The sequence below is a fragment of the Monodon monoceros genome, unplaced genomic scaffold (assembly GCF_005190385.1).
Source record: "Monodon monoceros isolate NGI ecotype Baffin Bay Population unplaced genomic scaffold, NGI_Narwhal_1 Super_Scaffold_18, whole genome shotgun sequence".
Taxonomy (NCBI): Eukaryota; Metazoa; Chordata; class Mammalia; order Artiodactyla; family Monodontidae; genus Monodon; species Monodon monoceros.
Genome location: NW_021703774.1, coordinates 175,837,965 through 175,851,259, shown reverse-complemented (window position 1 = coordinate 175,851,259; position 13,295 = coordinate 175,837,965). Strand labels below are relative to the sequence as shown.

Sequence of the window (13,295 nt, the reverse complement as noted above, 5' to 3'; positions counted from 1 at the left end):
TCTCTGCCGTCTCCTGCCACCTGGAACGTCCACCACCCCTCCATCTGCACCAGAGGTCATTTCCCTGATTCTGTTATTAACCCCAGCTGCGTTTGCTGGGGTTTGCATCTTGTGCTGGGAAAAAGTCATGGCTCAGGTCAAGATGGAGGGGAGGGCTGCAAGTCCTGGCCTCAGTGGTTATCACCTGGGCTTTTCTGCCTGGGACCCAATGCGAGATCGGGCAGAGACTCATCATTTCTTGGGCCCGGGCGAAAGGCAGCTGAGATGGTTTCGGGATGTGTCCCGCAGTCGCCGGGCACCGTGCCCACGGCTTCCCTGAGATCTGAGGGCTTAGGCCACCAGAGCCTGTCCTGCTGTGGTCAGACAGCGTGCTTCCTGCTAGAGGGTCCCCTTCCCGAGCTCAGAATGACTCAGCTGCATGCCCACCGCTGGGGGGAGCCTTTCGTAGCCAGAGTAGGAGGGACCCTGTATGCCCGGGACAGGGCGGGCAGAATAGGAGCCATAGCCGTGTCCCCAGGCACTTGTGCGCAAAAGGAGGATTTGTTCGCTCCCAACTCGGGGAGCACTTGAGTCTGCACACTGAATGTGTCCCCGGCGGGTGCCCCTCCCTGGGTGGGGCAGGTGGTCTTGGTTCAGAGCCCTTAGGCATCTGCCAGGCAACATCTTTGCCCTGTGACGGTGGTTTGAAGTTGGGAAGTAGCCAGAAGCCGACTAGGCCAGGTCAGGAGAGGAAGGGCGGGAAGGAGAGACGGGAAGGCGGGGGACAGGCTGGCTGGGGGGTGCGCGTCGGGCAGGGAGGGGCCCAGCGCTCCTCACGTCCTCAGCCAGTGCACGTGTGCCGTGAGGTTTGTGGTCGAAGTCTGTGCGACTGCGAATCATGAGATGGGGGCGGGGAGGCCGTGGTAGCTCCCCGCCCCGTCCGTCCGCCAGCCCGGGAGCTGAATTCGGGCTCCACTCGGCAGCTCTGGGACCTTGAGTCGTTTGTCACTTCTGAGACGTGGCTTCCTCCTGTATGAAACGGGGAGCTAAGAGCAGCTACCTGATGGGGTGGTGTGGGTCGAAGGAGAGAATCCTTTGAGCTCAAACAAAACAAGCGGGGTCCCTACCCTCACGAGGCTACAGGAACAGGGACCGCTCGGCCTGCCCAGTGTCGCGATGGGGCTGCACGCGGTGCTGGTGGAGGACGTGGTGGGGCTCTGGCATGGTGGGGAGACACCTCCCTCACGGTGGGGGGCCCGGCAGAGAGAGCAGGGCCCGTGGAAGGACTCCCGGGCTGAGTGCTCTATCCCTGACCTGGAGCCCCCAGCCCTTTGCACAGGCCTGTGGGCTGAGGTGGGCTGCACTGCTGGAGCACACAGTGTGGTTGGGTCTGAGCTCCATTCACGGTGGAAGGGCCCCTGGACGCTCACGGGCCCGGCTGTCAGCCTGGGCAGGGCTCCCAGTTACCGTGGCCGGGTCCCATCGGCCAGGAGGAGCCGGTCGCTGCCTCCAGAAGCTGTGTCCATTCTGACTGTCCTCTTCGCTTTGGAACCAGAAGCCTGATTTACTCCCGACTGCATTTTTCTGGTTTTCACTGAAGATTTTTTAAAAAGTTCCTAGACAAAACAAGTCTATTTTAATGCCTAGAATTCCTATTTTGGGTTCTTTTTTTTTTTTTTTTTTTCTTTTGCGGTAAGCGGGCCACGGCTCATGGGCCCAGCCGCTCCGCGGCATGTGGGATCTTCCTGGACCGGGGCACGAACCCGCATCCCCTGCATCGGCAAGCGGACTCTCCACCACTGCACCACCAGGGAAGCCCTTGGGTTATTTTCTTGATAGCACTTATCTGTTAGTAGTTTTTTTTTGGATTGATGGCTTTCCTTGCTAGACTGTAAGCTCCCTGAGGACCAGGAAAGGCCTGTCTGTGCTGCGCTGCATCCCCAGAGCCTCCAGTGATGCCTGGCGGGAGGGGAGACGGCGTGCTGAGTGGATGGAGAGACCAGTGTTTGCAGTGACCGCTTCGGGTCAGCCTGGACGGTGGCCCTGGCTGCTGTTTACACGGCTGCCCGCTTGGCAGTATCCTCTCTCTGCCCATCTTTCTCTAAATAGTTATGGATTATGGAAAAGAAGAACAAAGCCCATTAAGAGGTTCCCCTACATTTGATTTGAGGAAGTTTTCATGAGAACAGCTCCATTTATCGGTCTTTAGCGTACAGCTGTATATTCCCTTCTCGCAAAATGGATATTGCCTTGTCTCCTTGAGAAAAATTGATTTCAAGCAGGAAGGAGAATAGCAAACTCCCTCCTCCCCCTTTTCTTTTCCCTCCCACTGAGACAGAATTTATCTCTTAGGTAGGTGTGGGGTAGGGGGGAAAAACAGGAATAATTGGACCAGGAGCTAATTCCCAGAGATTCATTGTCTCGAAAGCTCCCACCAGAATGTGGGAAGCTTGGCTTGAATTGCATGCTAATGATAAATGACAACTCTAACAGACCGTCACATTGAGATGTTCAGTCCTTCCTGCTAGGAGATGACACATTAATTTTCTCTTAGATTTACATTGGATTATTAATAAAATAGCGGTGTTGGAAAATGACAGAAAGGGTCTGTGGAAGTGCCCAGCTCTATTTAGGGCCAAATGAGATGTTGGTGGGGTCGAACATGACCCAGACACCGGGTGGCATCTGAGCAGTGCCTTCTTTTGCTCTTCCAGGCTCAGACTCCCAAACCTGGGTTGCAGCCAGAGGCAGGAATGGAAGGTCTGCTTTCTTCCCAATAGTATTGAGTCCACAGCCAGGGATGCCATTTCTTCTCTCTCACCATTTTTCTTTGCTTTCTAACAGGCCAAACACTTTAAATGGTAAGGGATGTTTTCTGTATGTTTTGTCTTCGAGAAAAGAGAGAGGATTTCCTTTGTTCCAACCACCGAGTTGCTTGATTACCTCACTCATTGGATGAACATTTATAAGATTTTATGATGGGGGAGGAGGCGTAAGAACAAGCCAGTCTGGGTGAGCCAGACATGCCACGTCTATGTGGTCACCCCACTTCTCTGCTTTAAAACCTTCAGTGGCTTCCCATTTCCCTGAGGGTCAAGTTCAGAGTTCTTATAGGGGATGGGGGCTGCAGGTTGGAGGGCACAAACCCCCCTGCCCCAGCTTAGCTGAGACGCCCCCTGTGATACCCTCTTGTGTACCATCTACTTTTTCTTCCTTGCATCTACCAATGTTGGAGCTTTAGAGTTTATGTCGCCTTGTGTTTTGGGTCACTCCTGCATTAAAATCCAGACACCTCGCTTCTCCTTCCTGGCAGGTAACACAGTTGTTTCCTGGTTAATCTGTGTGTTTCCTCACACTTTGGACAAAATCCACCCTCGTTCAAGACCCCTTAGCCAGGCCCGCCCTGCTCTCTGGCCTCATCTTCTGCCTACATGCCCACATTTGCTCCCTACCCTCTAGCCACGTCCCAAGCCTATTGCTCAAGCCCCGACCTAGCTGCTGTCTATACCAGAAAGCTCTTTCCTGGGGAGCCTCCCTGGGGGTGGCCTTGCTTTCCTCTAGGCTTCTGTTCAGATGCTCCGTCCTGGAAGAGGTCTTCCCGGCTGCCTGTCACCCGTCACTGCCAGCTGTCATAGGACGTACTCACTGGTGTCTCCTGTCCCCCCCACCCCCAGAGGTGTGCCCCTGCAACTCCCAGTGCTTCCTGCCCCTCATCCACCCCCAGGCTCTTCCTCCCTGAGCTTTACAAAGGCAGGGCTTTGGTCCCCTCTGTTCCCATCAGCACCTAGAGCGGCCTTACATGAACACCTGGCCCGTAATAGCTGCTCAATAAATATTAGTTGAATAAATCACCGAATGTCATAATAGAGTTTTAAGCTGAGCGCCCTGGGAGCTCTAGGAATGGAGCCACTAATGAGTCCCTGAGGATTTACCCTGGAGTGATTCCTGGTCATGAGCATCCCCATGTCTGCGCAGCCTTTTCTTTTCTGTGACCTCCAGCCACCGCTGAAATGAAGCAGCCTGCGTGTAACCTTCCTTGGGAAAGACACACTGGCTCTGCCTCTGAGTTCTGGAAGCTTGAGCTGCCCCCATGCTGCTTTCAGTCCTCCACGGAGACTGCTGGCCGTGGAGACGAGGGTCTGGGGGCTGCCCGCCTGGGGGTCCCCTCGCGGGTCCGTGGGCCGCAGGCCTCCTCAGGGGTGGTGGTGAGGCCTGCATGAGGCCGACCACATCCGCACTGGCTGTGGGTAGGCTGGGGTCATCTCAGCCTTTATTTAGGAAAGTGACAGCAGGTGCCGAGAGGTCCTCAAGCCCGGCTTCTGGGATCAGCGCATCTCAGCCAGCTCCGGCAGGCGCAGCGCCCACGCCGCGTGGCTCACGGTGGGGGCTCTTAGGCATATGAATCTCCCCAGTCATTTGTTCCCTGATAAGGAAGCCTCTTTTACGATTTTCAATTTGCCCCTATTCTGATGAAAAGAAGCCGGGGTTGGACCGCCTAAGACGGAGCTAATCAAATAAAGCAAATTGGTGTTACCTTCTCTTCATCCTTATTATTTCTATGGCTCCAGCTGGAATTTATTATGAAAAGCAATTGGTTTTCATATCTGGCAGATTGCGGCCCGGGCCAGGCCTGAGAGCCCTTTCTTCCTGATCATTCCATAAATAGCCCGGAGTGGCCATATTGGGGCGGGGGAGGGGAGGACACGGGCTGCTCCCCACCGGTTTCCATGCTCCCTGTCCCCCAGATCGTGAAGACCCTATAAACAAGTCAGAAGAAAAGGCCAGGTTGAAAGCTAATAAACCAGCCCCTTCCCATGAGATTCGGGCTGTTGCTGTGGCATCGTGGGGTTCCGTTTGGCGTCCTATCAACCTTGCTGTGCTCTAGCCATCAATTACCACTCTCGATGGGTTTGTGTGTGTGTGGGAGATAAGCAGGGGAGACATGCCTTTTCCAGATTTCTTTCTTCCCCTTGCAACAAAAGGAAGAACTATAGGAACAATTTAAATCAGGCTCAAACGATCCTTCCTTTGTATGAAGTATTGAACAGTTCCTGTGGGCTCTAAAATTGCCCTGGGTCATTGCTTCTAGAGAAGGAGAGAGGGTAGCTGGGATGTGCTGGGAATTTATAGCAAGTTGCTAGGAAGGGGGTGCAGTGGGTAGCTCGCTGGTTCTGCCCTTATGAGCTGTGTGACCTTGGAAAAGTGAATTCCCTTCTCTGTGCCTCAGACCTTCTCATCTGTAAAATGAGGAGAACAATACCCACCCAGTAAAGTTGTTGTGGGATTAGGATGAGAAATGGGTGTAAAGGGCTTTCCGCTGTGTCTGACACACAATAAATGCTTGATAAATAGAGCCTCTGCTTGTTGTCATAGTAATTGTTGCCATGCTTATTACTGACATTTTGGACCAGGCTGTGTACTTGTAATGGTGCATTTAAATCAGGTCGTTCCATGTTGGAAAGATCAGAAAGAAAGGTGTGGGTACATAAATATGTGAGCCGTAATTAGGGTGGCATTTCTCATTTCCTAACTGCCCACTGGAATGGAGATTTAGTGCTGCCTCAGGGCCGGCATCCATGGCTCCAGGACAGTGCGGTTTGTGCTTGTCACAGGGGCCTGTTTTACATTTGGGGTCAGGTCTTGGAGGCCGTTAGAAATGCAGGGACAGCATTTCCCTGTAGCCGGGCCCTGCCATGTGCCTTGTGGTGGGAGGGATGCGACCAAAGGCAAGGAAAAGGAAGGAGGAGTCTGCCCAGGGCTTGGATTCCAGCTGGGAAAGGGAAGTTCTTTGGAGATGTTCACTGTTTAGAAGCCACCCAGACTTTGTTCAGGGTCCTACTAGAAATGAGGACATCATCTGTTCTCCAAGGAAAGCTGCAAGGAACAGATTGTGTGAATTCAATGGAGCAGTAGCTGGTCAACCAGAATAGAACTTACTGCACAAAATCCACTGCCTCTAGGCCGGAGGGATGGACCAACAACAGACTGGCACCTGAGGAAGTCCAGGGATTGCTGGAGTGGGTAGGGTCTCAATTGCCTGCATGGAATTTTAAGGTGGTTGTCAAGGTCCTGGAAATGGTCAGTTAGTGACAGGGAAGGTGGAGGTTCTCAGAGGAAGGACTGTGAACCTGAGCTGTTTGGGGTACCCTGATTTCTAAATTTAGAGTCAGGCACTGGAAAGAGTATCCAGACCGTTTCTTTTATAGGATTAACCTAGCTTTGGATGCACCCCCTAGTTGTGCCATAAATTCCTATTTAATATCCATGCACAAAACCTGTCAAGGACACATCGCTCCTCTGACTTTCAGTTATGAATCATCGTCTATCGACCCAGTTTGAAAACTATATTTCACCCTAAAGTGGTGGATGCATATGTGTGCGCCCCAAGTGTTTTGGGGGGGCTCTCCTGTGGTGGGTTTTCCAGAAGCACCCCCACAATGTGCCATTTCATTAGTTCCTAAGTCCCATCATTGGTTCCTGCAGGGAACCCTGCAAAAGGGGGCCGGGTTTATTATCATCATTAGTCATGAAGAACATGTAATCTATGGCCAGCAGCATGCTGGGCACCTTGCGTACATTATGTCTACTGCAACAGAGAGATCAGGTAATTTGCTCAAGGTCACACAGCTCATAAGGAGCTGAGCCAAGATTTAAGGTTTGCCTAGGGCTCACTCCAAATCCCATCAGCATCCTCTTTTTAAAAACTTCTTATTATGGAAAATTTCGAATATCTACAAATGTAGAAAGACTAGTATAGTGACTAGTATAATAACTAGTATAATGAACTCAGTATACTTGTCATCCACTTTCAACTATGATAGACAGAAGATAGCCAGTCTTGTCTCATCCACACACAGACCCCACCACACACATTATTTTGAAGCATACCTTAGACTGTATAGTTTCATCAGTGAATGTTTCAGTATGTATCTCTAATACATATATACACATATATCTATATCTCTCTCTCTCTACATATGATCACCTTTCAAAAATACTTCTGCACCATAATTATGACTCTAAAAATTCATAATGATTCTAAACATCATTAAGTATCCAATCACTGTTCGAAATTCCAATTGTTTCACAAATGCCTTTTTTTTTCAGTTTGTTTGGCTCAGTATTCAAGTAAGGTTTACACATTGCGACTGGTTGATGTATCTCATTGTCTCTTTTAATCTGTATATTCCTACTTTTCCCACTCTACTCTCTTTGTCATTGAATTTGTTGAAGAATCCAGGTTGTTTGTCCTATAGAGTTTCCTACAGCCTGGATTTTGCTGTCTATATCCCCCTGTCCTTTTTACTGTGTTCCTCTGCCCTCTGTAGATCTTATAAAGTTGTAGTTAGATCAAGAGGCCTGAATAATTTCAAGTTCCTTTTGTTTTTTGTTTTTTGCTTACAGCAAAATGTTCTTCCATCAGGGACACATACTATCTGGTTGTATCTCTTTTGTGATGTCAGTCACTGTTGATAATCCATTAATTCATTAGAGGTTGCAAAATGGTGATATTTTAATTCTCTCACTTCATTTATTGTCTGGAATACTTTTATAGGGAAAGTCCTCTCTTCTGCTGTTTGCTACTTAAAGGAACAGTTTGTACAGGGAAGGTAGCATAAATGCCTGATTCTTTCTCCCTTCCTTCTTTCCTCCCTCCCTCCCTTCCTTCCTTCTCTTTCTTTTTTTAGTTTTCAAAATAATGTATTGCATAGCTACCATCCTCCAACAATAATCAATTAATTTTTTGTGTTCTTTAAGATCATTTATGAACTTATGGGTTTAAACATATTTAATGTGTTTTAATCCATTGTTACTATTCTTATTGATGTTCAAATCGTCCCATCTTTGGTTAGTGGGAGCCTCTTCAAGTTGGTTCCTGGGTCCTTTTCACATGATTTTTAAGTCTTTGATATGGTTCATGTTATACTTAATGGTGAAACAATGTTTTCCCTCTAAGATGAAGAACAAGACAAGGGTGTTTCCTCTTACCACTTCTATTCAGCCTTGTACTGGAGGTTCTAACCAGTGCAATAAGGCAAGAAAAGGAAATGAAAGGCATCTAGAATAGAAAGAAAGAAGTGAAACAACATTTATTCACAAGTGACTTGATTATATACATAGAAGATCTGAAAGAATCTGCAAAAAAATTATCAGAACTAATAAATAAGTTTAGCAAGGTCATAGGATACAAGATCAATATACAAAGATCAATCATATTTCTATTTCAGTGGAAATGAACAATCCAAAAATGAAATTAGGAAAGCAATTCCATTCACAATAGCATCACAAAGAATAAAGTACTTAGATAAATTTAATGTACAAAGTGTAAAACCTGTACTACAAAGTCTTATTGAGAGAAATTAAAGATTTACATAAGTGAAGAGATATTCTATGTTTTGTGATAGGAAGCAATTGGAAGATTCACTATTGTTAAGATGGCAATTATGTCCAAACTGATTTCAAGATTCAATGAAACCCCTATCAGAATCCCAGTGGACTTTTGTGTTGTTGTTATTGTCGTTGCAGAAATTGTCAAATGAATCTTTTTTTTTTAATTGAAGTATAGTTGTTGTATGATATTATATAAGTTACAGGTGTACAATATAGTGATTCACAATTTTTAAAGGCTATACTCCATTTTTAGTTATTGTAAAATATTTGCTGTATTCCCCGTGTTGTACACTATATCCTTGTAGCTTGTTTTATACCTAATAGTTGTACCTCTAACCCCTTACTCCTATATTGCCCCTCACCCCTTCCCTCTTCCCACTGGTAACCACTAAGTTGTTCTCTATATCTGTGAGTCTGCTTCTTTTTTGTTATATTCAATAGTTTGTTGTATTTTTTAGATTCCACATATAAGTGATATCATACAGTATTTGTCTTTCTCTGTCTGACTTATTTTACTTAGTATAATGCCCTCCAAGTCCATGCATGTTGCTGCAAATGGCAAAATTTCACTCTTTTTTGTGACTGGTATTCCATTGTATATAGATATCAACATCTTCTTTATCTGTTCATCTGTGATGGACACTTAGGTTGCTTCCATATCTTGGCTATTGTAAATAATGCTGCTGTGAACATAGGGGTGCATGTATCTTTTTGAATTAGTGTTTTTGTTTTTTTCAGATATAAACCCAGGAGTGGAATTGCTGGGTCATATGGTAGTGCTAGGCGATACAGAGTACCTAGAGTTATCCTAACCATGGGGCGAGGAGGTCTGGATGGCTTCTGTGTTATCCCAACCCGGACAGGAAGTGAGGAAGCTGGGAAGCCACCCACCAAATCCCCATCCATTGGGTGAGGGGTGCTTTCAGGGCATCAGGGTTCACCCAGCCAGTAGAGCAGAACTGGGATTCAAACCGGGACTGGCCCCCCAGTCCATGCCTTGGAGGAAGCTCTGGAGAGTCACAGTGACTCCAAGTGAATCCTGCTCAGTCACTTTCTGGCTAGAAAGGCTTGATTTCCTCATCTTTATGTTGGGGATGGTAATAATACCTACCTCGTAGGGTTGCTGTGAGGATGAAAAAATGTAGGTTATAGACACAGACATAGATATAGAAATAGGTGTAGATCCAGATATAGATGTAGATATAGATACAGATACAGACATAGGTGTAGACATAGATGTGGGTGTAGATACAGATGTAGATAGACATAGATGTAGACATAGATGTAGATATAGATGAGATATAGAGACATAGATGTAGATGTAGATAGAGATATAGATACAGATACAGACATAGGTGTAGACATAGATATTGGTGTAGGTACGGGCATAGATATAGATGTAGATAGAGACACAGGTGTAGACAGATATAGATGTAGGCATAGATGGAGATGAAGATACAGATGTAGATGTAGACATGGATGGAGATGGAGATATAGACATAGATGTAGATGTAGACATAGATAGAGATGTTGACATAGATGTAGATGTAGACATAGACACAGGTGTAGACATAGATATAGACATATTGGAGATACAGGTGTAGATATAGACATGGATACAGAAGTAGATGTAGACATAGATGTGTAGATATAGACATAGAGATGTGGACGTAAATGTAGATGTAGACACAGGTGTAGACATTGATATAGACATAGATGGAGATACGGACGTAGATATAGACTGGATACAGATGTAGTTGTAGATATAGATGTAGACGTAGGCATAGATGTAGACATGTAGATGTAGATATAGATGCAGATGTAGACATAGAAGCAGACGTAGGCCACACGTGGCGCGCTCCCCCAGCGCTAGCAGTAACTGGGAGCTGGTGACATTGTCATGTGGCAGGACTTTTGTGCCTCGTCCTTGCAGTTGCCATCACCTTCTGTCCTCAACTCCATTCCTGCTTCTTTGCTCTTCTCAGATGGGTGCTCCCTTTCATGCTGTCATGAAACTTATCAAAGCTCTCCCCTGATGGTCCCCCTCTCGCACGGTCTGGCCCACCTCTCCTTCTCCCCAGGGCAGTGCTCTGGCCCCCTGTCTTCCTCAGATCCCTCCCACCAGTGCCGACTTGCTCTTGACTGTGCTCTGGGAGGTGGCGCAGCCTCACTTCCTTTGCATCGTGGGGCACGTGGGCCCCTCTGCATGCAGCCTGTCTAGCTTTCCCTTTGCCATTCTCAGGACCCGTGAACTGTGCGGGGAGGGACCTTCCCCCATCACGCAGAGCAGAGCAAGTTCTAATAAAATCCGAGTGGCAGATTAAACACTCTTAGGTTGCTCATTATTGCAAGTTAAAATGATGATTCCATTTATTAAGGCCATTTAAGTTGGACACTCTGGTCCCCTGCGGGATTATGTCCTACTGAAAGTGTTGGATGACAGGGCCCCTCACGCTCCCAGAACGCAAAGGGCAGGTCACCAGAGGAAGATGGGTTTCCTCCGGTGGGTGCCGTTGTTATTCTGACTGTGGATATGATGGTGTCTGGGGGCATCCCCTCTCTCTGGGTCATACCGTTTGTGATCTGTGGACAGTTGGCCTGAAGACACTGCTGAGGTTCACTGACCATGTTTAGATAGGGCAAGAGGATGGAGCAAATCACACTTCCTGTCTTAGCTCACGAGAAGCTGGATTGGATTAATGTCCTGTCTTCTTTAGCAGCTGAGCATTCTGGGACCAAGGGAGTCCCTGCAACACTCTCGTGGGTATCTTCTTTCCTGTTTGGAGGGGGCGAGACAAGCAGAGCCCGTCTATTTGATGAGATGTCTTCCTTTGCTTATTCCTTGGACAGTGGCTTAAGCACAGCCGTTGGACTTTGGGGTCCTTCTAATGGGTCTTTTAGGGAGTGAGAGGACTCACAGCACTCTGAAGATTGGGTGCCTGTACCTAGAGCGGGGCTGAAGTGGAAAGGGGCCGGCACCGTGGGGACCGTATTCCAGCCCGCCTGCCGTTCAGAAATGAAAGAGAACTGTAAGGTTTTCAGTGCAGACTCATAAGTGCGAGACAGATACCGTCAGGTGACAGGTTGTGACAGCGCATGGAGCTGCTTCCCCATTGTTTTAGTCGGCGCAGACTTGGGGAGGAAACCAACACTGACACAAACCAACCGCACGGTGCTGGGTGGGAACTACGATTAGCTGCTGTCAACCTGGAGTGATTTTTTCTTCCCCTACAGACAGTGGAATAGTAAGACATCAATAGCGAACGTTCTGTGCCCAACTGTGAAGTGGCCCATAGTTCAAAGGAAAAGAAAAGAAAGGGTTGGAGGCTCTTGCCCCAGCCCCGGGGAAGACTGGCTGCTTGCTTTCTCACCTCTGCCACAGCAGAGAAACAGGAGCCGACTTGCATCAGAAGGAACCTATCTATGAAACAGAAACAGAATCACGGACATAGAGAACAGACTGGTGGTTGCCAAGGGGGCGGGGGGTTGGGGGAGGGATGGAGTGGGAGTTTGGGGTCAGCAGATGTAAGCTGTCATATATAGAATGGATAAACAACAAGGTCCTACTGTACAGCACAGAGAACTATATTCAATATCCTATCGTAAACCATAATGAGAAAGAATATTTAAAAAAAGGAATTATATATATGTATAATTGAATCACTTTGCTGTACAGCAGAAATTAACACAACCTTGTAAATCAACTATACTTCAATAAAAAATTATTGATTAAAAAAAGAAAAAGAAGAAACCACTTCCTATGCCTTGTTTGTGTCAGGAGCTCTCTCACCCCGGCTAGGAAGGAGCTGGAAGGCCTGTGTGGTCCCCTGGGTGCACAGATCACTTCCCTTTCCTTTTTCTGTGTTGAGCCTTCAGGTGGAGAGTGACACAGCTGGCTAGGGCTGGTGCGCCATGTCTTGTAGCTTTCGGGGGCATCTTCCTTAAAGGATGGACCTGCCCCCAGCTGCTGGAGCTTTATTTATTCTGGAAGGTTTACCATAGCACTTGCCCTCAGCTGCCAGGGGAGTTTAGTTCTTTGTCTCCTTGGTGTCTCCAAACCAAAATTTGTCACCGCTACAGCTACACGGATGAGCGTAAACATCCTCTGCTCTTTGTGGTTGACGCTTGGGGTCTTCTAGGGAAATTCAAGATTCTCTTTGTTCTTTTTAAACGGCACGGAGAACGGCCATCCCACTCTTAGCATTTAACAAGTGGGTAACTATTTTTCTAAGATGTGGTGGTCATGGACCGAATAGACAAATTTGCCTGGCAGTGCTGAGCCCTTTCACAACTGAAGCCCAAATGGGAAAGAATCAGGTACTTAGCTTGCTTGGGAAGAAGGGCTGTAGGGCTCTTCCACATCCAGTAGGAATCTAAATGCAGGCAATGAATCAAGAGCGTCTGGCCTCAGTGACTAGTTTTTCCACTGGTCTGTTCTTAACGTAGTCATCTAGTGTCTGCGTTAAACTTATTTATTTACTAATGTTAGGTGATGGATTAAAAAATGTGCAGAAAATCTTTCTACAAGAGATAAGATATTGCCGGCTGCCGTAACACTCCCGGCTCTTTTTGCTTTCTTTCTGCTTTTCCTACTTTTCAGGGCAGAGCTCGGGCTCCCACACCATATATCCTGATTAGATAGTGGATATTACTAAGGGGATGTTTTTTAAGCCTATCATTGACACATTTAATTCATTAGGTACCAAATCCACAAGCAAATTTTGCATGGCCATACCGCCTGGAGGGGTGGGATAGGGAGGGTGGGAGGGAGGGAGATGCAAGAGGGAAGAGATATGGGGACATATGTATATGTATAACTGATTCACTTTGTTATAAAGCAGAAACTAACACACCATTGTAAAGCAATTATACCCCAATAAAGATATAAAAAAAAAAAAGAATATAACAAGGTGGGAGGGAGACGC

At 47.2% G+C, this 13,295-nt stretch overlaps 1 protein-coding gene across 6 annotated transcripts in view; it reads left to right on the top strand.

The window, feature by feature from the left end:
* The window catches only part of CAMTA1 (calmodulin binding transcription activator 1), an 823,330-nt gene that overhangs the window by 359,573 nt on the left and 450,462 nt on the right, over positions 1-13,295 (top strand). The gene's annotated exons all lie outside the window — the stretch shown is intronic.